A 27,869-nucleotide genomic window follows, 5' to 3' on the forward strand; every position below is an offset into this window, starting at 1 on the left:
AATGACACGGTTGCTAATGGCAACGTATGTTTCTTGAACCTTGAAATAGATTACTTGTCAGAAATATCCGGGAAAATGTGACAGACAATCAAACTTTTTGCGGACTGTGTCGATTGGAAAGAAACGATTGTCAATAGCCATTCGATGCATAATTAGCAATGCCTATCGCCTTATTTACCTATAAATATCTGGTGCTGTTCGAAGATGTCCGAGTTTAGTTTCCCTTGAGTTCGAGTGCTGTGGTTTTTTTCGGAATGTTTTGACGAAGCGTGAAAATTTCCTGCACCAGCGATACAACGCAAAGTAAGCGTAAATGTTTTGGTGATGTATCGAAATCGTTCAAAAGTTAAAGTGAAAAGCATGTTTCTTACCCTAATACTAGAAAAAAGGAAAAATTAGAATCTAATGATATAAAACTAATTAAGATGAATTCTTAAAGCCGGGCTAAAATAAACAGTATATTTTTTACAGCGATCAAAATAAGAAAGGTTTTGTGCACGTAGTTTAAAAAGGATGTAGTTTCAATGATTTGCTTCTAATGGTTTCCGGGTGTATTGAAAACTGTGCCAAATTTAGTAGGTCTAGCCTGCGAAATCTTAACAAGTTTTAAAATTACGGATACCAAAAGAGGGTAAGTCTCAGTATTCTTGGATTTGAAAACATTTGAAACTATATATAGCTGAGAAATATCTCTCCAAAGTAAATTGGAATATTTACTATTCGCAATAATCGGATGAACGTTTCGATCAAAACTGTGTACAAAACCTATACATTATGAGTATCGAACTATTGAATTTGATACGTTCACAATGTTTAGCTGCGTAATTTCAGATGCGTATATTTCCATGTCCTTTATTGAATAATTTTCATACCATATCCATAAAAAATGGAAGGAATTGTCACTATTAATTTAGGTAATATCCAAAACCTTAGTTAAAAGAAATTTTTAAGCTAGCTATTTCTACTTAAATCTTGGCTTGGTAAAATCTATCCAACTATTTTCGAGCAATCTGCCTGAATTCCGTTTCGTTTTTTTCATCGACACTTATATTGATGCATGAAAAACATTTTGTTATCGCAATCGTTCCGACACAAATTTTAAATATTCAGGGGAACGGTTGACTCCAATTTCCCAACCCCAAGTGCTTCTGCTTGTGGACCGAAGTATTTCCCAGTTCGATTCTCTTCGAGTATAGGCAAGGTTTGGAAAGCGAAAAATTTCCGCTTTTGTGCAAGAATTTTTGTTGAATATACTGTTGATATTAGACTAGAACAAATGTTTAGTATTTTCAGATATGTAGCGATTATAGGCTAGCTGGTACGCCAGCTGTTGATAAAATTCTATATTAGATTCAACACAGACTTCTTGAACTACAAGTTTTAACACTTTTTGCCTATCTTTTTCAAACTTCTAAAAAATCTCGGCTACCGCGACATGTTTCGTAAGGTGTAAACAATTATTCCATTGGTCCTTACTTTGCAGGCAATTTGGTGGGTCCATGCCTTTTGGAACGAGTTTCGCGTGTCTTAAAAAATGACACAAGATCTGGCCAGAAGACAGTAAGATCCTTGTGGCTTCGAATCATGGGTAGCTTTTGTAAACAGATCATGATTTATATTTTGCTGTTAATTGAAGTAGTAAAATATAGCTTGCCAGGCCAGAGTTTTCTTGTCAGACAATGGTTTATTGCCCTGGTAAGGATTTTTTATCTAGTTTCATGTTTGTTCCGTCGTCCATGAGTATACACTTCCCATGATGCGTAGCATCCTATAACAGCAGGTCATTAAAAATGATGAGGCGTAGCCGTATTAGATCTTTCAAAATGGCAGTAAATTAGAACAAATTCTATTCAGCAGCATGTTGATGTGTTATGCCAAATGACCATTATGCCAAATAACCATTATGCCAAACGATGTTATGCCAAAAGGTACTATGCCCAACCGTGGTAGCCACGTTCGCGAGCAAGATACTGAAAATGCTAGGTAATGTTGAAATGGATGAGCAATGAAACCAACTTCCGACGGCGCGGCAAACAATGAAAATTGTCGTTATAAGGCCGAGACGAATCCGTTACAGTTTGTGAATATGCCCCTCCATTTCTTTTTAAATGATTTTTAAACTCACGAATAGTTTTACCGTACGACTGATTCTTCAAAAACGAGTTATAAACAAAAACGCGGTGAGCGACACTCCAGTGCTCCATAATGGAAAACTACTAGACGTAAATAAACCTTCATTCTTCTACTCTCCGATGCCGTGTTCGGTTTCTCCATCCTTTGTTTGGTTCTAGTATAACCGAAAAATAAAATGTTTCAGGTTCCTTTGCGGAACTCTTTTTTGTAGGATTTGTCATTTTTCAGCAAGAAAAATTTGAAAAAAAATGGTTAAAATAGTTTGACCCTTATCAAAACACAGTCTAGATAAATTTTGGAAAAGGAAAGTATGCAAAGTGACATTTTAGGAAAAAGTCTGCTTATCCAGAAAGATTCATTTATACCTGAGAGGGTGCTGCATTAACTAATATCAGCTTGCAGTTTACTGTGATATAAATGTCCAAATTTAAAAACTGGATTTTGACAGGTGACTTATTAGAGGCTTCAAAACGTGCAAATTCATCTTGAATTTGCATGCTTATCACGATTCGATCAAATGTAACATTATCAGGCAGGAATTGTCTATTGAAGTTGAATTCATGGTTGGAAAAAACCCAACTGAATGAATTGAAAGTCTATTTAATTTCTGAATGATGGTGGAGAACAATGTCAGTAGGTCTAGGCACCCTTTCATTGAAATTATGACCCGGTAAACCAGCTGACTCACGACCATGTCCGGGCGAAATTTTGTCACCACATTCTCCAAGATAAGCAGAATCCCCTGACGACACGACATGGTACATAAACGGTGCCCGGTAGCCAAGCGATGGAAGCGGTTATGTTTAGGAATATTCCATAGCGCACGATGTCCAGCTTGCGACACTACGCCGACGCGGATCTTCGCATCTTGCTTATCACTGTCCAAATATGTGAACTCTTTCTCTCATATTCAGATCAGTGGCGGCGGTTCTAGGTTCATCCGCTTAGCTCTTGTTGCTGTGCTATCTTGGAAATTTTATTTGTTTGTTTCGCGATGCCATCGTTCTTCATTGAATTTCATTTCTGGGCTATACCTGACAAGACAATGTTCAATCAATAAATACACGATGATTGCAAAATTTAACAACGCAGACACGCGATTCTTTCCTGTTGGTGTGCAATATTTGGTTGTAGAAATTTCTGTAGATAACTGTTGACATCTGGTAGATTCAATCATGAAATGTAATAACAAACCGGTGGAAGGATTGAGTGTTTTATGCAGCTTCTTTCTAGCGTTGAATCATTCGTGGAGTGTTGGAAATGAAAGAATATAAACAAGTAATTTTATTTTGAATAGATCATTTTTTTCAGTTCCCCATCTATTGAAATAAGGAACGTGTTGGATTCCATCGTCATTCCTTCTTTAAATTTAATAATAGTAATTTATTTAAACAATTATTTTTCTACCAATTCTGATACTCTAATGTGAGTAACCAGTTTTGCTAATATAAATACTAAATACCTGCCAAAGAATTTTCGGACAATACTCACAGACTAGCATTTTTAATTCGTCCGATCCAGGGTTACTAGTGTATGATGGATAATAATTCTTGGAAACGTGAGTTACGTCATATCAATCGGTGTCTTTACCATGATGGCAACTTAACAATTCGAGCATTTGAAACTGATTGTTAAAACCTGTTTTAATCCACCTAGTGGTGTAATGGTACCTTTCTCAATATCATTTCATAGATCCATATTGAACATCACGAATAACTGTTTCCTGAAACGAAAGTCGAAGACTGTCGCAGTTGCAGTAAGTTTTTACAGCCATCGAATAGCCAGGTCTACAAGTTCAAATAGTTTTACAATTTGTTTAAAAAAAATTTGGTCAAAAAAGCACCATTTTGAACATTTTTAATGTGATGAGGTTTAGAAGTCGGATCCGGATAAAATTAAACCTCATTCAAAAGGATACTAAGATATTTATTTGAATCGAAGCTCGACCGGTTCAGTCACGATTAGTTTGTTTGGTTATAAGCTAATAAGACAGTTTTTAAGAAATTTGTTTCATTTTCAATACCCACCAACAACAAATTCAATGACAAAAATATTTTCTTCTAAGTATTGATTATAGAGACAAAGTGTTTGTTTTAATTCCAGTTGTTTGGATTACCTCTCATGCTATATTTCGATAAAAACCAATTATTCGAAAATATACGAATCAAGTGAAATCCCGCACTTCTGTTACTTTTGTACGTATACGTACGTAAGTAATTTCATGAACATAACGAAGCATGCAATTCCGATACTTTTCGAATAGGCTTGAATCCATTGAAATTCTATCTTTCTTCCGGGTGCGCATCTCATAAGGTAGCTATGATTTGTCTCTACCTCAGCACCGTATTCAACAAAAAATCACACACAGACATTCGATCCTGTGCCGTGCTCTTTTGTTTCTGGAATCATAGGACCTTTCATTTGAACCTGAGTTTGTGAAAATCAGTCAAGCCATCGCTAAAAAAAGTGAGTTCGTTTCAATTTTATAGTTTGTGACCACTATTTCCGGTGGTTCCGGAACCGGAAGCCGGGGACTGGTTTAGGAATGTAATTTGAGTCCAGTTTTTAAATAGTTTCCATGTTTTGCATCACTGCTTGAAATGTCACACTATATTACTGCTTGAAATGTTCTACACTCTTTAACATGTAATTCTGGAACTGGAAGTCGTATCAAGATGAAATTAAATAATCTATATACCTTATGATAAAAAAAGAACCGGAATTTTCATTTTAAAATTCCCGCGCTCGTCCAATCGGTAAACTTTTATTCTCTCAACGTTGGTAACACTTTTATACACATTCTGTCAAATTTTGACGCATATCGTACGATTAGTCTTTGTTTGGCGTCTATACAAAGAAGTTGAAAAATTTTCGTGTGACGATTTAGAACAACGGCTCGCCTTCGAAGCGCCATTAGGTCGATTTTTGTGCGGTTTCGACGTCATATTCATAGATCCACACCTCATCACCAGTTATGATGCATTCGATGAATGTGGGGTCACTATCTGCGTTGGAAATCATCTCTTTAGCCACATCAACACGACGCTGTTTTCGAATGAAATTCAGCTTTTTTGGCACCAGCCGAGAAGCGACGCGTTTCAAACCCAAAACATCAGTTAAAATGTGTTCGGCTGATCCATAAGAGATGCCCAACAACACAGGAATCTCTCTAATCGGTACAGAACGATTTTGCAACACGATTTGCCTCGCCGATTCAATGTTTTCTTCAGTAACAGATGTTGTTGGGCGGCCAGGGATCTTATCATGATCCAAGCTTGTACGACCACCTTTGAAGCGTTTATACCACTCGTATGCCTGTGTTTTTCCTAGACACGATTCACCAAAGGCCTTTTCTAACATTTTCAACGTTTCGGAACACTTAAATCCATTTGCAACACAAAATTTGATGCACGCACGTTGTTCTAAATTTTCATCCATTATAAAAATCGCCACGAAAATTTTTCAACTTCTTTGTATAGACGCCAAACAAAAACTAATCGTACGATATGCGTCAAAATTTGACAGAGTGTGTATAATAGTGTTGTCAACGTTGAAAGAATGAAAGTTTACCGATTGGACAAGCGCGGGAATTTTAAAATGAAAATTCCGGTTCTTTTTTTATCATAAGGTATATATATATATATATATATATATATATATATATATATATATATATATATATATATATATATATATATATATATATATATATATATATATATATATATATATATTATATATATATAAAATAATAGCGAAAAAAGTGTGTGTTGCTAATGTTTTCTGGTATGCGTGGGCCGATCTTCAAATGAGTTTTTTTGTTCGAAAGGTGACGTTTATGCGGAGGTTTTAGGCTATAGTACATAAGGAAAATCCTTCGGGAAAGTAGAGAAAAACTAGAAAATTAGTTCGTTCAGAATTGGAAATTTTCCATTCAATGCATGCTAGATCTCCAATGATTGTTTGGTGCGTATCGAGTCGTGCAATGCTGCTGCCCGCTGGAGAGCAATATATGAATACTAGATTATTAATAAAACCGTTTGGCGCCAAACGAGCTGATTTGTGTAAAAATTTCACTGAGCCTACTTGATTCACGTGTTTCTTTATTTCGAATCACATGTTCAATTAAGTAAGGGCGCCAAATGAACAGTATACAGGTTTCCATTTTCAGATATATAAATTTGGGTTCAATAAATTTTTGTTCAATAAATTCAATAATTCCAGAAATGTGAATTGTATCTTCTTGATAGATATAATTATTGCTTTCACAATGCACTGAGACAACAGGATCAGCACACCTCAGCTGCCACTTTAAATTAAGACCGTTAACTCTAAAACCTTTAAAGGATTTTTTGGATGGGATTTTGTGTAAATTTTTCTTGAAACGACCTCCAAATTTCGTCAATTGCTTCAAATTGCAAGTTCGGTTATTTATTTGAGTCTAAACGTCTTCAATTGGCCCAAACGCGATTCGAATTATATCAACCCAAAGTATTCCGAAATTTCAAATTATTTGCATTTGAGTAACTATGAACAGTTTCGTCCAATGTACTCGAACCATCCCGTTAATCTTCTGTTTTTAAATTACATCGATTGAACCGAGATTTGGGAACTCATCGACATGTTTTACCTATTGGATTGATTCACTCTCTTGCTCATAAACCGTCAAACTGATTTTGGTTGTATTTTGCTTGAATCATTTGGGACTTCTAAGAGCAGGAAAAAACTGCTTTAAAGTGCGAAGTGTACGTGTGTACCCGAATTGGGGAAAAATGTTGAGATCGGTCCAAAAACATTTTTAAAGAACTCTCTACAATTCTACTTCACTAATCTCGAGTAATCATGAGGGTCGTTCGATTATTTTAATTTAAGAGTATTCGAAATAATTTCCATCCAAAGATAATTTTTGAGCTATGAGAAATTCACAGGGACAGCTACAGGACCAGAAATAAGAGGAACAAGTAAAGAAGGTAAGTTCAGGAAAAAATAAAGAAGATACTGGCACAATTGCAGAGAGTGCAGAAAGGGGTACAAAATGTGCAGATGGTACAGATACAAGTACAGAAGTTACAGGACCAAATACAAAAAATACTGGAGCAGGTATAGAACGTATAGGAACAAATTCTGAAAGTACAGGAACAAACAAACAAATTACAGAAACAATAACACAAAGTACAAAATAAAGTGCAGAAAATGGAGGAACAAATATAGAAAAAGTTTAAAGTTCAAAAGTTAATCGCAAATGTTGTCGAGGCAACAATTTTGAATGTCAAATTAGAAGAAGAAAATGTTTTCATTCCACGCATTCCAATCATGCCCACTGATATTTGTAGCGTGGGCAACCGTTATGAGTCTGTAGCGTGAATTTTTTTAGATGGAAAATTGAACGCTTCCTGTTCGCGTTTCGGCAAACCATCGGTTTTATATATTTTATCCTGTTGTCCGCGATATAAAAGGTTGGGGTCACTATCATTGAGCATTATAATGATATTTTTCTTCAATATTCATTAAAATTGATAAGCAGCTTTGATTTTATACATCAAACCTAATATTATTGCGCTAAGAAGTGTACAGGGGTCCGCTAGTTTTCTATAGAAACATAACACCTTTCATTTGAATCTAATTTTGTGAAAATCGGTTTAGCCATCTCCGAGAAAAGATGTAATAGACCCCATAACTCCGGAACTGGAAGTCAGATTCAAACAAAATTCAGTAATTTTGCATGGGACCGGAACACCTTTTATTTGTATCTAATCGGTTCAGTCATCTTCGAGAAAGTTAGTTCAAAGCACGTTGCATACCCGCATGCACAGACATTTTGCATACTCGACGAACTGAGTCAAATGGTATATGACACTATGTTCAATAGTCGTTTTTTCACAGTGCACTTATTTCAAATCGTTGTAACTCAGAAACTATGATGTCCAAGAAGACCCATCAACGAATGACCTACAAATCGGAACCGTTTTAAGCACAGATTCGAAGATACGTCTGCATACCAAAGTCGGATTCGGTCGAAAAGTAACTGATGCCTATGGAACTGACTTTTGATTTGAATCTAAGCTTATCAAAATCGGTTCATCGATCCCTGAGAAATAGAAATAGGTTTCTTTTTTGACTTCTAACTCATTAATTTTGGTACTACCGGAACCAGAAATTGCGAGATGGAATAATTCAAGTTGATTTGTTTGACCAACAACTAACAGGGCCTTCAAATTGGACTGCATTTTATCACAGTTTCATATGGATTTAACGTTCTGCGAATCGTCATTTTAAATCAAAGTCTGAAATTTTCAACATTCATAAACGGAAGTGGAATCTGGATAGGATTGAACAGCCTCCTATAAAATAGGAAGACCTTTCATACCTTTGTGAAAACTTGTTGAGCCACTTGTCTGAGAAATCAGAGTTTTGGATTATTATTTCTGGTGGTTGTTTTTTTTCGAGAATGGAAACCTGCTAGTTTGGCATAAATTGTAGCTAGTTTCTCTAGCAATCGATAGACGTTTAAAAATATATAGATCATCGTTTTGAATTTTGAGATATTTATGATCATTGTAAAAAATCTCAATATTTAGTTGGTCTTTTATTTACGGTTTCTACTCTATTTTTGGGTACACAACTATATTTTTCGTTTGTTTTGGTGTATTTTATTTCTGGAAGTAGTACCTTGACTTGGTTGACTAACATAAACGTTATGACTTGTTGAAGTTAAAGTTTTAAATACTCTATTAGCAAAGCTGGTGTTGTATGAAGGGGGGCATGGGGTATGTTTTCAGCGTAAAAAGTAACTTGGAACGAGAAAAATAACATTTTCATTGGTTTTTCCTAAACGATCATAAATTATAATGTATTCGAATCAATTTACAAAATTTCCAAAAGTCAAATCATTTTTCGACTACTAGCAGCAGTGGTGCTAGATATATTAAGGAATGAGCCATTTTTCGGACCTGGTGTCGGTTTGCCTTCAAACAGTTTTTCTACGAACGTCAGATCGTTTTGCGAGAAAAAACTTTTAAATTACAAAGCAAATAGAAAGAATTTAAGAACTCTCATAGATTGTGATTTACAATTTAAGTAAATTTCAGATGGGAATATAGAGAATTGAAGGAGGAAGTTCTATGCGTTAAAGGGAAGAGATCGATTTTTTTCATTGCTTTTATCATATTGTCCCACAGTCGGGACACAACTTCCTGTTCTGGAATTACAGAGTGACGAATGTTAAAATTTTCAATAATGTCTCACATACAAAAAGGAGCAAATATCTTTAAACTATTCAGTAAGCTCTTCTAGTTTGCAAATGTGAGCGACTATTTGTCTTACAAATTTAATTCAAATGTGACAGTTTCGAAAACACCAGAAAAAACGTGCTTAATCCACCTAGCAGTGAGATGATACCTTTTTTTTTATCTATTCGCATGTGTTTTTTCTATGAATTTTCTTCGGTGTTTCAGTTTTCATGACATTATTTTAATGAGCGTCGTTTTAAGCGGCAATTTGAGATTTTAATCACTCATGTAATGCCGAAACTGCAAATCGGATCGAATTTTAATCTAAAAGTGTGAAAATCGATTAAATATTCCATGAGATGGCGGAATAAGTTCCACTTTACGATATCTCCAGATCCGGTATTCAGGAACCAGCATAGCCCAAACCGATTCGTAAGCCATGAATTGGCTTGCCGAGTAAATTTCAATTGTTTTGAGTCCAACTTTAATGCTTTTAGGGATTGTCATCTTCTATATCGGTTTGAATTTAAAAAAATCATCTTCCTGTTATTCCAGAATCGGAAGTCAGAATTGGATCAAATTAATTAATTTTTTTATGGGACTATAAGTTTATTTTAATTAGAACTTTTGTTTCTTAAATTCGATTTGACTATTTTTGAGAAAACGCTTGAGTTATGAGAAACGATTCCATACTGGAACCGGAATTCAAAAATCGCTGTAGCCGAAGTCATATAAATTCACCAGAGTAGCTGTATAGTTTACATTTGTTTCAGAATGTTTGAAATTCAGTGTGGACATCTTTGAGAAATCGTAGTGCGAATAAAATTTTTGGGTACCTTCCGAATCGAAAACTTGGTTAACGACTATTCAAATCTGCTAACCCGACAAACCTGATTAATTTATGTAAAATAGACATTTTTATACTAATCACCCTGTATCCCCGAAACCGGAAGTTATATCTAACTGAAAAGCCAGATGTTTTACAGAATCTTAGAACTTTTCATTTGAATCTTAGATGATTCTTAGATTTCAATTGAATCGAAGAAGTCGGATCCAAACATAATTCAAGAACCTTGTCTGGGCGCATACGACTTTTCATATGAATCTTAGTTTGTAGAAAACGGAAAGTCATCTCCGAAAAAAATTGAGTGAAATTATTGGTCACACACGCATTTGCTGATCTCGACGAACTGATTCGAATGGTATGTTCGTGTTATGTTATTCCAACAAGTAGTTCAAAACAATATAATTATGGAATTGCTTTCAACTTGAAAATTCTGCCATCATCTGGTTTACATATGTCATATTTGAACGACTATGTTGCCAAAAACGAACCATGCTGAATTCCGTCGGTCCGAGGCAAAATGTCATGAAAAAGGATGCTGTACACAGACTTTTTGGTATTTAGAATCAATTCTATGTAAAAGTATTAAAAAATCGGGTTTCACGTTGCTCCCAAGCATTGCTTTGTCATACAGCGCTCAAAACACCTACTGCTGGAATAATGCGACAGATACTGTCAAAAAGTCGAAAATTTTGACATAAAACTTCGTATAGCTCAAAAAGTAAACATCCGATTTCAAAATCATTCAATAGCGTTTAGGGTGACGGGGAGACCTTTCATTTGCGACTAGTTTGATCAAAATCGGTTCAGCCATCTTCGAGATCTCGACCTCTTAGTTGACAACACACACACACACACACACACACACACACACGGACATTTGCTTTTCTAAAGTTTGACCGAATTCTATACCTATTTTTTATATTTATAGAAAAAGGTAAGAAAGTGAAAAATTTCAAAATATAACTCACATCGATTTCTCAGGGATGGCTGAACCAATTTTAATAAACTTATATTCGAATAAAGAGTCCTACCTTAAATGATATAAAAAAGAGTCCTAGTCCTTTTTCTAGCCCCAGTTCCGGAACAGGATAATGAGAGCTCCAAATTTTAAAGTATCATATAAGTTTATGTTTCCTCATTTTCTTCGATTAGAGTCAGCCTATCGCGTAGAGATTGTCTATGTAACTGCACACTTATGATTAACAATATTTCCAATTCAAACGAAGATGTTCACTGGTCGCATTGAAACTCTGTATTCAAGAACATCAGAATACTTCGTACAAGCGCGATATAAACATTCTAGAGACAATACACATCGTTAAAATCCTGAGTGCTTCGTTTGATGAGTCATAAAACCTCATAGGCTTTCGCTGTAACAAGATTGCTTACCTTGGCGGTTTCTGGTTTCCGGTTCTAGAAGTAAGCAGTCAGAACTCCAGAATGGAACTCACGAAATCCTCTTCTGTAAATTATACCATGACATTTCCAAAGAATAGATTTTATGACCTTTCTGTTCTATTCAGTCTCCCTAGACCACTCGTGGATTCTGATTTCGTCAACAGTTTCCAACTGACACTAAAAGTCCAACCGGATCTAATCACCATAACCGAAAATGTTTCCGAAGTGTGCTCGCGTTCGTTTTTTTAGTTCAGAATATGCTTGCGCAGCACTCAGCAGCAGGATATCTTTTCCATCGGCAGAATCGAAATTCTGAAAGAGCACTAACACCAAAATATTAATCTTCATTAAAAAACGGAAATCTGTTTGTCTTTCTCAAATAGAAAGGTTATGTAATCACTGCCAAACCCGATTTCAGAACCGTGGTCGTGTGTCATAAATTTTAAACTATTATTTGAGGTGACGATGTGAAAACTCTTTGGAATCGTGCTAAAGACTGTTCCAAAGTATGGGTCTTGTTAGTTTAAGGCCTTATTTATTTACTTTGCTATTCCGATATCGGCAATAGTAGTCAAAATTTGTGGAATTAAACAGTGTAAAGTGGCGCCTCTACTCAGTATTGTTTGGCAAATCATCATGAATAGGTTAATTCCAGAACAACGCTTCCAAATCGTGGAAATCCTTGTCATCATTTGGAGGTTTTAGAGTCTAAAGACAACAATAAAGATTGGATCGCTTTCAGTATAAAAAGACCAATAGATTCCACTCTCAATTCCATTCAATTCCGATGTTAAGTATTCTAAATTGAAAGTCACCCATTTATTCGTGATAAAAATATTTGCTCTAGAGCTTCCCAGTCTAGGCCTCGGGCATTCGAATCACGTATGTAGAACAAAACACAGTAGAATTACCATCTACCAAAAGTGTTACACTCAGACGGATATACATTGAGGGAGTATGCATGTACGTCACGGCGTTTGGAATTCACAGCTAATACTTTCAACGTGTCATACAATACGAATGAAAAGCTTTGAGAATTCAATTACAATGATGATCCCACCACAATACACTGCTGCACGATTTGTCTAACAATATGATTTCGTGAAGTCGAAACCTCATCTTTTATCATTGGTCTTGTATCCGTTCTCATACATTTTCGTTCGACTGCGACAATTCCATTGGCTCATTGACGTAGAAATGAAATGCGAGAGTGATGCCCGTGTAGAGATGATACTTTCAAGAATAGCTGTTAAATTAGTTCATATTTTGAACAATTTCTGATAAAAATCGGGCCAATTCTTTTGAAAAATCATTACAAAAGTGGAAGAGAAACTTAATTTCGAATGGATTATTTGATTAATACTTTTTTTCAAATGTCCGGAAAGATCAAATAAAGTATTCAAAATAAATGGTACGCGGTAGTAAGATATTTACTCCCTTAAGTTGTCAAGCAGATTGACAAAGTTGAGGTGTATACAAGATTCGACGCACAATGACGTTAAACATAAAACAATTCTTAGATTCACTTAATAAATACAATTTGATGGTTGTGATGCACTTAACTAAAAACTCATTCTAGTCAAAGCGAATAGGTTAAATGCGAATGATAAAATTGACGCTTAGATTCGTCCAAAATAATTGATTTTACCCTTACCAGAAATACTTATAATCTAAAGTGTTCAAAAAATATCCTCTAACTGGAAGTAATCATATATGATTTAAAAAGTACCTCAATGGATCAATTTAAGATTAGAAAAGCCTCTTTAATATAATACACAATAATTAATTACGATATATATGGGGTATTCCACGCAGAATCAGCCACCCAAAAAACTATCAATTGGAGATGATTTGAGGTCAATTTAGAAAACACACACACATACATTTTGCGTACTCGACGAACTGAGTCGAATGGTATATGACACTCGGCCCTCCGGGCCTCGGTTCAAAAGTCGGTTTTCACAGTGATTGCAAAACCTTTCTATATGAGAAAGCAAAAACAGATTTTTGAAAAGTCTAACCAAAATATTTATAGGTTCCGCTTGGTGCGAATGGAGTGATACTTTTCCATGTATGACGTAAATCTTACTCACACCGATCGAAGCAGAACTGCTACTGAATGAAGTGCGAGGTATGAAGCAACGATCGAAACTGACCGCCGTGCTATAGAAATGAGGTGGATGACATCATTATGGAATACTGTGATTGGTTCGGCGATAGGTCGATTTAAGCCAATTTTTCAATGCTACTGAAATACTTAAATGACGTTACCTCATATGTTTGAATTAAATGTTTCCGAATCGATTGGATATTAAATTATATCATTCCATCAACAAGTGACTGGGTTATAATGATTCAACATTATTACAGGAAAAGGTTAAACGATTAGTTTTTGCATTTTTTCTTCATCTACACCCGGTCGCGTATGGTGAAGAATGCGACATTTTCAATGCCAAAGAGAACATACAGAAAACAGTAATATAAAGGTTGCAGAGCGGAAAAAGTTCTTTCTTACTGAAACAGCAAGACGATTTTACTGCTTATATACTGTCATTCTTCGTCATACCTAACCACATTAGTTTTATACACATACACCTTAAATATCAGCAACTCAACCCATCTGCCAATGACAATCGTCTGTAGTCATGACAAAACTTTTCTACGAAGTTTGATGAGATGTTTATTGTCATGTTTTACTACAATAATCATAATTAATTTTATCTCGTTTGCTTGCCTATGCTATGGTGTTATCCTAGTGACCTGAATGATATTAGAAAAACTTAGAGCTAACATCAGCAGCGCGAAACTGTTGGAATATTCCACTGTAAATCTAGCTCAATCTACACACATGGCACAGCCTGTGCGATCAAGTAAATAAATCTCACTTATCTCTTCTACTCAATATGTACCACTTTTTCCCTTCTAGAATATTGCATTCGTACACTCACTTGATAGTGGCAGAGCGTAAAAAAACTCTTCAGGAACTGGACATTTGGGCTGCATTTTGATGAAGAAGTATGATAAAAATAGTACACATTGTTTTTGGAAAAAATTGGGGAGCTTACGATTTACTCATCAAATACTTCTGTTGATATTATTTGGAAAGTATAAGTGCTCATAAACGAAATTTAAAGTTCATATGAACGGATGAATGCGAAAGTCGTTTAGTTAGTCACTTAGTTTGGTTAATAGTAGTTTTGGTGACAAAAACACCGGACTTAGGATTTTGCAAGGCATGAGTCGTTTCAAGACATTGTTATTATACTTTGATTGCAAAAATCGGATTAAATCATTTGTTCTGGAAGAACCGGTTAAGTTTTGATTTAATTTAATCATTCAAAATGTTGTTGTCCGGTTATTGCTATTAACATTTTTTATAATGTTTTTGCCTTTCTCGTATAGAAAGGTTATGCAATCACTTGAAAAACCGACTAGTGAAAATTGGCCAAGTGTCATATACCATTCGACTCAGTTCATCGAGCTGAGCAATGTCTGTGTGTGTGCGTGTGTGTGTGTCATATTTACCAAAATAGTTCTCACTTACTTTTCTCAGCGATGGTTTGACCGATTTCCACCGATTAGATTTAAATGATAGGTCTTCCGGTCCCATATGGAATTCCTAAATTTCATCCGGATCCGACTTCCGGTTCCGGAATTATAGGGTTAAGTGTGTTCAATATTGTACACCGTCATTTAAATCGTAATTTAGAGTGCGTACTAGAAGAGTTTGTGTGTCATGTTAGTTGGTGGCTATACGAACCGACTTTGATTATACCGGTTCTCGGGTTCCGGTCCGAAAGTGCATATAATAGTGAACCCACTTCGTTTTCTTAAGGATGACCTACGCAATCAAAGCATTGTTTTAGTATGTCATACTAGGTAATTTACAAACAATCTCTTGGTTTCTTTCAAAAATCGAAGAGAAATTTTTTGAATAGAATACCACAATATTATACATAAGAAAGGCATCATTACACCACTAGGTGGATTAAAACAGGTTTTTTTTTCATTGCACAATGCTGGTTTTTTTTTCAAGGAATCAGTGAATTGAATGAATTTAGTGAATTCAGTAGCGCATGAAGAAAATAAAATTGCTGTGAGATTTTGCCTTTTTTCAAATTGTTCAAGTTCAAGAAAAAAAAATTGCACACTCGAAAAACAAAATAACTTTCTCTTCTAGATTTTTACTAAAGAGATTCAGAACGACAAGTAGTAATCTTTCTGAAATACCGTGAGGCAACTTTAACAAAAACTATTTCGAATGCCTCAATGTTTCACTGAAAAGTTTATCAGGCGTACGAATCAACTTTTAGTTTCTATAAATCAAGATTTATTTAAGATACCCAAGTTGCAATAAGATACAATAAATCTCAAACTCCTTTAGAATATGATTGACAGGTAAAAATATATTTCCTCGAAGAGTGTTTCAAATGAATAATTTTTCGGGATGGAGAAAGTAAGCAGGTTCAAGTGCAGCTTCTGGGGAGTACTGTTTGGAAATTTTCAGTGTCGCAATTTCTTCCGTTCACCATTTTCGAATATATCTTTCACTTCACTTTCATGACAGCTTCAAAACATAACAAAAATAGTGAAAAACTTCTCTCAGTGGGTTGGCAGAACTCCGAATGAAAATTGCTCTAAAGTTTTCAAAATCATTATGAAACTACGTAAAGTTTTACTAATCTTTTATATGAACTGTGCGTACAATTTAGAATTAGCAGCATGGCAAATAATATATGGTGATTTAAATTTTACTCAGGCTTTTGAAAACTTTGTTCCGCATGTTATCTGTGGTCTATCTATATTTAAATGGGTCTACTAACCTGGAGCCTAGAAACCTTATCTAGAAGCTTTTGCTTGAAAAAAGAATAGAATCATGGCCACAATAGTCCTATTATACTACTGCACCTTGTAGAAAGCTTTTGTGTCGTTAATTTCACTTGTGTCCACATCACGATAACGTTCTGCAAACCAAAGTCTATTCAACGTGACTTAACTTATAATTTCACAGGGAAATACTGCAAACATTGGGTTGACGATGAATTCATTAATCTGAACTCGCCTTCCACCGGATTGTATGTTTTAGCAAGAGTAAACAGTTCGTCGCAAGGTTGTAAATTTGCGTTAAATCCATTATGACTCGAAGGTTTTTTTCCAGTCATAATTTTTTTGCAGGAACTGCAAATTCGCGGGTTTTGATCTGTAAAATAACATTCTGATGTTTAAATTACTGTAATATGTTTCAGCAGTAATTTCTTGTTTAACAAATTTTATCATTCATGTAAAACAAATGGTATGCCGCACTGAAGACGTACGCAAATATTACATTTAAATCAGAACAAATTTATCCAAATTTTGTCTTCTTTTTTGGCTTGGAATTAAGGATTGCTCTATAGAAAGAAATTCGTCATATGTATACTAGTAAAATACAGGGTTGCGTAAATGAGCCTGACACACTTCGTTCTCCGGTTACACTGGAACCAAACAAGGGAGGGAGAAACCGAACACGACATCGAAAAGTGGAAGAATTGGCCGAGTGTCATATGCCATTCGACTCAGTTTGTCTTGTCCTAAAAACGTTTTTATTAAGGCTTTCCATTCTCCGATTCGGGTCAAAATCTGTCAAGGGATTTTCGGCATTAAAATTGCTTTACTCTTCACTATACGGGGTCGGGTGTCAATTGAAAGTTTCAACAATAGCCGCATAGAAATAGGATAATTTGTTCGGATCTAATCTCACAAACTCTATAAATCTTGTTTAACCTGTAGTTCCGGAACCGAAAGTAGTATCCACAACAAATTAAGGAATTTCACATGAAACTGTAAGACTTTTCTTTTGAACCTATAAATTTGTGAAAATCGATTTGGCCATCTCCAAGAAAAGTGAGTGAGATCCTTTTTTTTGCAGTTTTTAATCACTATTTCCAATTCTTCCGAAACCGGATCCAGATAAACGGAATAGCCGAAGTTGGTTCGTTTGCTACCAACAAATATGGCCTACAAATTGGAACAGTTTTGAACGTAGTTAAACTCATACTTACTATCTCATGCTCTATTTCGATTAAACCAATTAAACGAAATCTAACAAACGAAATGAACCTGCGTTTCTGTTACTTCCGCATATGTAAGTCAAGCTAAACAGCATGAATCAGCAGCATAAAACATGTAGTAGGATTATTATTATAATTATTATTATTATTATTATTATTATTATTATTATTATTATTATTATTATTATTATTATTATTATTATTATTATTATTATTATTATTATTATTATTATTATTATTATTATTATTATTATTATTATTATTATTATTATTATTATTATTGACATCACTACACAACGTGTACGAAATAGAACAAAGCACGCCTTGTTCGTTTTGTGTTTTCTTCTTCTTTCGGTGTTGTACATAACAGATCGGCTGAAAAGTTCGTATCGTTTCTATGAGAGGGCGCCCCTAGAATTAAGTCCATACCATTTTCAGTTAGTACCAACCTTCAAAAGATACGTGTATAAATTTGACAGCTGTCTGATTATTAGTTTGTGAGATATTGCATTTTGAGTGAAGCTACTTTTGTTATTGTGAAAAAAATGGAAAAAACGTGATTAATCCACCTAGCAGTGAGATGATACCTTTTTTTATCAATCCGCATGTGTTTTTCGCATGAATATTCTTCGGTGTTTAAGTTTTCATTACATTATTTTAATGACCGTCGTTTAAAGCGACAATTTGAGATTGTAATCACCCATTACTCTGTAATGTCGAAACTGCAAATACAATCGAATTTAAATCTAGAAGTGTGATAATCGATTAAACATGCCATGATATGTAAGTTCCACTTTAGAGTTTACGGTAATTTAAGGTACTTCCAGAGCCGGTATTCAGGAACCAGCATAACCCAAACCGATTCGTATGGCCATATGACGAATAAATTACAGTTTTGAGTACAACTTTGAAGCTTAATTGGATTAAATTTCCTTAATTTTTGTATGTATGTATAAAACTAATTAATTTTGTATATAAGTTTAATTCAATTTGAATTTTTGTTTCTGAAATTTGATTAGGCTTTTTTGAGAAAACGATTGAGCTTTGAGAAACGATTTTATACTGGAACCGGAATTCTAAAATCGGTATGGCCGAAGTCAGATAAATTCATCTGAATAGCTGTATAGTTTACATTTGTTTCAAAATATTTGAAAATCAGTGAAGACATCTTTGAGAAATCATAGCACAAATTAAATTTTTAGGTGCCTTCTGAATCGACAACTGAATACCACTAAAACTGAAAAAAGTTAAATTTTTTTATCGACTATCCAAATCTGCTAACACGATAAACCTGATTAATTTATGTGGAATAGACATTTTTATACCAATCACCCTGTATCCCCGAAACCGGAAGTTGGATCTGACTGACGAGCAAGATGTTTTAAAGAATCTTGAAACTTTTCATTTGCATCTTAGATGATTCTTAGATTTCATTTGAATCTTAGATCGGTTCAGCCATCTACGAGAAGAATGAGTTACACAATTTTGATTTCGTTTCATATATCATCCTGTAGTTCCGGAACCAGAGGTCGGAACCAAACATAATTCAGGAACTTTGTTTGGGAGCATACGAATTTTTGTATGAATCTGAATTTGTAGAAAAGAAATTTTCAGAGAAAATTGAGTGAAATTATTTGTCACACACGCATTTGCTGATCTCGACGAACTGATTCGAATGGTATATGGATGTTATGTTCTTTCAGCATTTATTGCTGTCAGTAGTTTGAAACAATATAATTAAAAAAATTCTGCCATCATCTGGTATATATATATATATGTCATATTCGAACGATTATGTTGCCAAAAACGAGCCGTGCTAAAATCGGTCCGAGGCAAATTGTCATGAAAAAGGATGCTGCACACAGTCTTTTTGGTACTTAGAAACAATTGTATGTAACAGAATAAAAAATCGTGTTTTCCGTTGCTCCCAAGCATTGCTTTGTCATACAGCGCTCAAAACTCCTACTGCTGGAATAGGGGGAAAAGTCGTTTACACAAAAATTTCGATATCTCCGTTAAAAATGGACGGATTTTAACAATCTATGGCTCGTTGAATAGGTATTATCGTGCGAAATCTAAGTCTGAAAACATATTCTGTTTTCAAGGTCAATTGTGACAGATACTGTCAAAAAACTGAAAATTTTGACATAAAACTTCGAATAACTCAAAAAGTAAACATCCGATCTCAAAACCATTCAATAGCGTTTTGGGTGACGGGGAGACCTTTCATTTGCGACTAGTTTGATCAAAATCGGTCCAGCCATCTCTGAGATCTCGACCTCTTAGTTGACAACACACATACAGACACACACAAATACACACACACACACACACAGACATTTGCTCAGTTCGTCGAGCTGAATCGATTGGTATATGTCATTCGGCCCTCTGGGCCTCGGAAAAATTTTCGAAACTTTGAGCGAATTCTATACCTATTTTTTATATATATAAAAAAAGGTAAAAAGGAATTTCGTGTGTTGATGAAACACTATTTTTTGATGAAAAAAAGTGCCACCGATACCAAAAAATGGCTTGATGAGTGTTATCCAGACTCTGCACCGGGCGAAGCAACAATTCGTAAGTGGTTTGCAAAATTTCGTACTGGTCATATGAGCACCGAAGACGATGAACGCAGTGGACGTCCAAAAGAGGCTGTTACCGATGAAAACGTGAAAAAAATCCACAAAATGATTTTCAATGACCGTAAAGTGAAGTTGATCGAGATAGCTGACACCCTAAAGATATCAAAGGAACGTGTTGGACATATTATTCACGAATATTTGGATATGAGAAAGCTTTGTGCAAAATGGGTGCCGCGTGAGCTCACAATCGATCAAAAACAACAACGAATTGATGATTCTGAGCAGTGTTTGGAGCTGTTATATCGAAATAAAACCGATTTTTTTCGTCGATGTATAACAATGGACGAAACATGGCTCCATCACTTCACTCCGGAGTCCAATCGACAGTCAGCTGAGTGGACTGCACGGGATGAACCGAACCCGAAGCGTGGAAAGACTTAAAAAATCGGCCGGTAAGGTTATGGCATCTGTATTTTGGGATTCGCATGGTATAATTTTCATCGACTACCTTGAAAAGGGAAAAACCATCAATAGTGACTATTATATAGCGTTGTTAGAGCGTTTGAAGGACGAAATTTCAAAAAAACGGCCTCATTTGAAGAAGAAAAAAGTTTTGTTTCATCAAGATAATGCACCGTGTCACAAGTCGATGAAAACCATGCTGAAATTGAACGAATTGGGCTTCGAATTGCTCCCTCATCCACCGTATTCTCCAGATTTGGCCCCCAGTGACTTTTTCCTGTTCTCAGACTTCAAGAGAATGCTCGCTGGTAAAAAATTTAGAAGCAATGAAGAGGTAATCGCTGAAACTGAGGCCTATTTTGAGGCAAAGGACAAATCGTACTACAAAAATGGTATCGAAAAGTTGGAAGATCGCTATAATCGCTGTATCGCCTCTGATGGCAATTATGTTGAATAATAAAAACGAATTTTGGCAAAAAAATGTGTGTTTCTATTAAACGATACGAACTTTTCAGCCGAACTGTTATTGTCATTCTATATGACGATTTGAAAACTTTGACACTCATCGCCCTGTAACTGCGGAACCGGAAGTCGGATCCAGATGAAATTTCACAGTAGCTTTAAAGACAGTATGAAATTTAATTCAAATCAAGATTTGTGAAAATCGGTTCAAGCATCGCAGAGAAATCGAAGTGAATTTAGTTTTAGGAGTTTTTCTTCTCCACTTTCGGTGCTCTCGGAACAGGAAAAGATGGGACCAGTAGTGCCGAATTAAGTTTTCATGCCCACAAACTAACAAGCTCTGCAAACTAGAAGAATTTATCAGACAGTTTTAAGGGGATTTGTACCTGTTTTTAACCATCGTTCGTAAAAAAATATACAAATAAAATTGGAAATTTTACATTTATCACGCTTTAGTTCCGGATAAAATGTTCCACAAATTTTTAGGATATTATAAGACCTTTCATTTGAATGTTAGTTTGCAAAAATCGGTTTAACTGTTCCAGAGATATTTGAGTGTAAACTTTTTCTCAAATATTCACATATTACCATATGACTCCGGAACCGGAAGCCACATTCAAATGAAATTCAATAGCAGGCTATGGGACTATAAGACCTTCTATTTGAATCTTTGTTTGTAAAAATCGGTTTAGCCATCTCTGAGAAAAGTGAGTGCATATTTTTGTTACATACACACACACACAGACATTTGCTCAGTTCGTCGAGCTGAGTCGAATGGTATATGACATTCGGTCCTCCGGGCCTCGGTTAAAGAGTTGATTTCACAGTGATTGCATAGCCTTTCTATATGAGAAAGGAAAAACAATATGGCACACACACATACTTATGAATGTTGATCGTAAAGCAATACCATCTTTCTTTAATTTTGAAATAAATTTAACGCAGAATTTTACTGATTTTTCTTTTGTTTTATGATTTGACGGTTTTTAGTAGGATTTCGTGGAATTTAAAATTTTAATGCTAGACTTATGATGAAACACTGAAGACCGCTACAAATACTTATTAAAATTGAAAATGTTACTTAGGATAGCCCGCTGTTAAATTTTGTTTGGATTGCACTTCCGGGTTTTGGTCCATACACGACGGCTAGTTGTTGGATTACACCTTCACATGCCAAATAAAAATAATAAAAGTAGAAATTTCAAATAAGCAGAATGATATTTGGATCAAAAGTTGCAAGAAGAAGGGGATTGAAAGTTTCAGTCCGTTTCTTAGATTTTATGTAACTTTTTGTAATCTAGACACATATCCCAGAATAAGCCCCAGGCAGTAAAAATGTATGGGTTGGAAAATTTTATTATTGGAATTAAATTCCTCCTGTAGACGATTGTTTATCTGTTCCAATATAACCAACACCCAATGAATGATTTGTTTGAATTAATTAATTTAAACCTCGTGCCTTTGAAATTCATAAAGTGGTTGCCGACTGACAGTTTTCATTCACCATCGTATTTACCGTTGTCCGGTATATAAAAATTAATTTTATTTGCATGGTACTACCTTCTGATATCTTTATAACTTTTTCTATATTTTCTGTAGTAACCACCTCAATATGACGACAAAAATGTTCATCATCATCGGTGTCTGTAAGACCATGTTTGAATTCCACAAACTAATAACAAATGGTTTTTTTCGATGGAGCATAATCCAAATGAGATTGTTTAGAAAATGATAAAAGTAGCTTCACTTAAATGGCTGTCATATTTTTCTGACTAATCGAAATGCCATGAAATTTCTCTCATAGTTTTTTTTTAAGGTTGGTACTTTATAAACGTCATATGTATTTGACAATGATAGCGCCATCTGTGTGTCAATAACACGACTTATTGAGTGACGTGTTATTCTATTCAGGTGGTTTTATTCTACAGTTAACGAATAAAGTTTTGAAGAATTGCGCAGTATTTTGTAAAAAAACATTCTGATACCACTAACAATTACTTCTTTAAACAAGTTTTTCAATCATGTTTTAGTGCATTGAGCTTTTGTTTTTATGTCGAAACTACAAATCAAAATAAGTCAATTTATAATTCTTTTCCAAATAAATTATTTGTTTATTTGTTTATTTGTTTATTTTGGGGAGCAGGGAAAAGCCCGATGGAGATGAAATATAGCAATTTCTCTCTCCAGCAGGCATAAAACCTCCTCATCTTTTGTATCAACAGATTACAATGATCCAACAGATACATTTGCGTTTAAAACTAACAATTAAAACTAACAGTTAAAGCTAAACCACTAACTATATAACTAGTTGATGACACAATATTACAGCATTACAGAGCAGCTTCCTTGAAAGGCGGGATAGAAGAGAAAAGTGGATATAAAGATGTAAGAAGAAGGTTAGTTGAGGGAGCAATGAGTGAGCGTGGACGAACGACGGGGTTAGAACCGGCATGTAGATCTAATTAGTGAACAAAAAGATGGTGGAAGACGGAGAAAATGAGAGGGAGGACGAACAGGTTAGTTTCGGCGAATCTGATTAGTTTCCAATGAAGATGGTGAACAATTATTTACTGGATAGTTAAGGAATCGTTGAATAAGCGTTTCATCGCATTACGCGAGAGATGAAAATCAAAGACCTGCGAGCAACTGTTAAATAAACGACACATACTGAGAAACGGTTCATTATAACCGTAGTTAGTTCTAGCACGAGGGATTCGTAAAAATGGATGTGAACGAAGATTGCGACGATGGATGTCAAAGTTGACCAATCGTAGGAGATCAGGGCAATCAATATGTGATTGTATTAAATCAGCGATGAAAACAGCCTTGTAGACGTTTCTACGATTACACAGCGGATCCAGTTCGATCAGTCGGCAACGATCATTATAACTTGGGAGGTTTAATGGGTCTCTCCATGGTAGATTTCGGAGAGCAAACCTAATGAATTTGCGTTGAACAGCTTCAATACGATCGACATCAGTTTGATAATGAGGTGACCAAACGACAGCCGCATATTCAAGCGATGATCGAACTAGTGCACAATAAAGAGTTTTCAAGCAGTGTATGTTAGTGAAATTTTTGGTAATTCGAAATATGAAGCCTAAGAGTTTCGATGCCTTCGAAATCACGTAGTCAATGTGATTCTTAAAATTAAGTTTATCATCAAGAATAACTCCTAAATCTTTCACGAACGATTCACGCTTAAGAACATTTTGCGAAAGATTGTAATCATATCTTAATACTGAGTGCTTGCGGGAAAAAGATATGACGGAGCATTTAGAGGCGTTTAATACCATCTTGTTGGAGTGACACCATTCAACGAATGTATTCAATTGAGCTTGCAGAAAGTGTGCATCTTCTTGTTCTTTGATCAGATGGTAGAGTTTGAAGTCATCCGCAAATGATAGTTTAAAACATTTCAGTAAGAAATGCAGATCATTAAGGTAGAGTAGAAGTATATACGGTCCTAAGTGACTTCCTTGAGGTACTCCAGAACTCACAGCGAACGGTGATGTTGTACAGTTTCCTATTTTTACCGACATCTCACGACCAGTAAGATATGAGTGCATCCAATTCAGTAAAGAACAACCAAAGCCAAGTCTGTCAAGTTTAGCAATTGTTATTTGATGGTTTATTTTATCAAATGCCGCTGAAAAATCAGTGTAGATAGCGTCTACCTGAAGACGAGATTGCATGGACTGCATGATAAAAGATGTGTAAGTTACTAGGTTAGTAGATGTTGACCGTTTAGGCATAAATCCGTGTTGATTTTCAGATATATAGTCATTGAACTTATGAGTTATGAAGTCGAGAACAATGATTTCAAATAACTTGGAAACAGCACATAGGGAGGCTATTCCACGGTAATTTGTAATATCTGATTTGTTGCCTTTCTTAAAAACCGGGAAAATGTAAGATTTTTTCCAGAGGTCAGGAAATGTTCCCAACTGAAGTGACATGTTGAACAGCATTGTCAGTGGTAAGACGAGGCTATCCAAGCACTTGTTTAGTACTATTGAAGGAATACCATCAGGTCCTGCATTTGTAGAGCTTTTTAATTTAAAGCATGCTTTACTTATCATAGTCGGTGTAATAGTAGGGTGTGGTCCAACAGGGGAACGAAGAGGAACGTTGTTTATAGCTTTAGATACTTCGGAGCTGCTATGTATGTAATGTCTTCGTTTTCGATTATATTTTTTATTTCACTTGTAGCAGTATCGTTGTTATTAAAATATTGCTCTTTGTGGTAATGTGGAAATTTATCCAATCAATTAAGATAAAGAATAGAATTATCTCACTACTGATGAAAACGTCATCAAAAATGCATAATTTCTGATTCATGATCTAAAGTAATCTTTGACATAGCTTTAACTTTTTATCTTTACCCAACGGAGAAACAGACCGAAAGAAAAGGCTTGATATAATTTTAACTTCAGCCGGTTGTACACAGCAGCAGCGCTCTTGCTTTCTAGAATGCGCTCTTACACATACTTGAGTAACTCGGTTGGATTCATGGTTGCACCATAGGAAAATAGTAGGTTCGAATCTAATTTCGACGATACACTGCATAATAATTTGAAAAAAAACCTAACTCCCCAACAAAGTAAAAAGTAAATGACCCTTTTAAACAATCAATTCGCAGATCAAATATGTAGAGGTCACTGAATTTACTAAGTTATTCCCGGGTCGGTAACGCAGCCAGGTGAAATTTATACGTGATCTGGATCATTCAATTATTCCAATCCTGATTACTCAGTCATCATTCCTTCCCGTTTATATGTTACATCAGACACTGAATTGTAAAACCAAGTCGCTCAAAAAGTTAGGTAAGAATTGCTACTGATAACGTAAACATGAAAGAATATGACATTGAACGTGAAATTCTCCACCCGAGCCGGCAATAGCCATTGAACTGTTCGGATTGAGCACCGAACTGTTTGGGTTCATTTATGTGTGGTTTGGCAATTTCCATTAGAATTTCCGATTAAGGTCAGAACTGTTGTGTAGAAGTACATGCTGCAGGTTATCGGCATTCAAGAGCTGCTGTCAGAGACGAAACGATTACGAAACTTCTTTATTGCTCAAATTAGGTTATATGCGGAGAACACAGAAATCACGAAATTTCAATTTTGTTATTATTATTTCTTGTTTTGGTTGTTCCACATAAGATTTATTGATTCAATTTACACTTTTGTTGATTCTCTTACCATATCAGCATAGCTAGAAAAAGTTTCTGTTTTCGATGGTTTAAATTTTCTTAGAATGAAAACAGCAAAACAATAAACAAAAACCCTTCTTAATCCACCTAGTGGTGTGATAATGCCTTTCTCTTCTTTCATAACAGCCTCATTAAAATATATTTCATACTTTTATTAAATAATTTCGGATACTAATTTTGACACCAATCATGGGTACATGAAATTTTCGAAATCGAAAAAATTTTTTTTTTAAAAAATCGACTTTTTGGGACACAGAAAAAATATCAAAATTTCCCCAGAAAGTAGATTTTTTCAAAAAAAAAATTATTTGAAATGGCACTAAATTCCGATGTTTTATGCAGTGTTAAGAGTTTTGGCATCAAAAAACATTTTCGATTTTGGAAATTTCATGTACTCCCCCCTGTGGTGCTAAAAAGATCGAAAATTGTCAAACCTTTACCATTGGGCAGCACCCCTTACGCATGTCCGATTTTGCTCAAATTTTGCATGAAGGCTTTTTTCGAGGTGCTTAAACTTCTGAGCACTAGAGCTTAACAAAAATAGAGGTGATCCTAACATTTTGGCACCCTTATATATATAAGAGCAGTAAAAATCAACGTGTTTTGTCGGTTACGTCACATATACCATCATCTATCTAGAACCAAAAGTCACAACCATTTGATCTTCAAACTTGATCAATGGCCCGACAGTAGCTTTCATACGAGCCCAAGTTTGTTAAAAACGGTTCAGCCATCTCTGAGAAAATTGAGCGCGTTAAAATACAACGGTTTTTGTCGTCACACATACACACACATACACACAGACATTTTCCGATCTCGTCGAATTGAGTCGAATGGTATATAACACTATAGGTCCCCGAGGCTCCGTTCGAAAGTCGGTTTTTCCAGCAATTCTAATACCTTTCTATAGAGAAAGGCAAAAGGTAGGGGAATTTCCGCACTCATTCTGGTTAGACTTTTTGATAAACGGTTTACGCTGTCTTGAAGATATATCTTTTGAGCACATTTGTGAATTCTTTCATAACTCTAGAAAAATCAGATAAAATGTTATTAACAAGAGAGAATCGAGCAGATATCACTCCTCATAAGAAAACTGTATTAACTCGTAGTAAGTAATATGTATGAGGGAATTATAACACCGAGCGAATAACAGTAATATGTACATGCATATTATTTAACTATGAATACAACACTTACAATCATCAATATTAGCGTAACATATAAGTTCACTCAAAAAAAGTTTGCATTTCACGAATACACTAAATTTACAACTCGGCCAACCTACCCCAATGGATGTTTCCGAGAACAACCACGATTTACACTAAAAGAAATAAGAGAACACTGGAATCCATCATACCATTTTTCAGGGTTTTGAATGCCGAAAAAAGAACAAACGGGTTCCTACACAAACGACGACACAAAAACACCTGAAATTACGTCGGTACATCGGTCGGTACTTCACTAAATAGATGTCACCTTTGCGCATTA

The 27,869-nt window shown here is 35.2% G+C and overlaps 1 protein-coding gene across 2 annotated transcripts in view; it reads left to right on the forward strand.

The window, feature by feature from the left end:
• Window positions 1–223: 223 nt before the first annotated feature.
• The window catches only part of LOC131435206 (proton-associated sugar transporter A-like), a 58,556-nt gene continuing 30,910 nt past the window's right edge, over window positions 224–27,869 (forward strand). Inside the window, exon 1 of one of the 2 annotated variants that reach the window (XM_058602862.1) lies at window positions 224–303. The gene's annotated coding sequence lies outside the window, so the exon portion shown is untranslated. Of the gene's footprint in view, window positions 304–399; window positions 632–27,869 lie in introns of those variants that run through there. The other variant, XM_058602861.1, reaches the window with a different exon arrangement.

The sequence above is a fragment of the Malaya genurostris genome, chromosome 3, assembly GCF_030247185.1.
Source record: "Malaya genurostris strain Urasoe2022 chromosome 3, Malgen_1.1, whole genome shotgun sequence".
NCBI classification, from domain to species: Eukaryota; Metazoa; Arthropoda; class Insecta; order Diptera; family Culicidae; genus Malaya; species Malaya genurostris.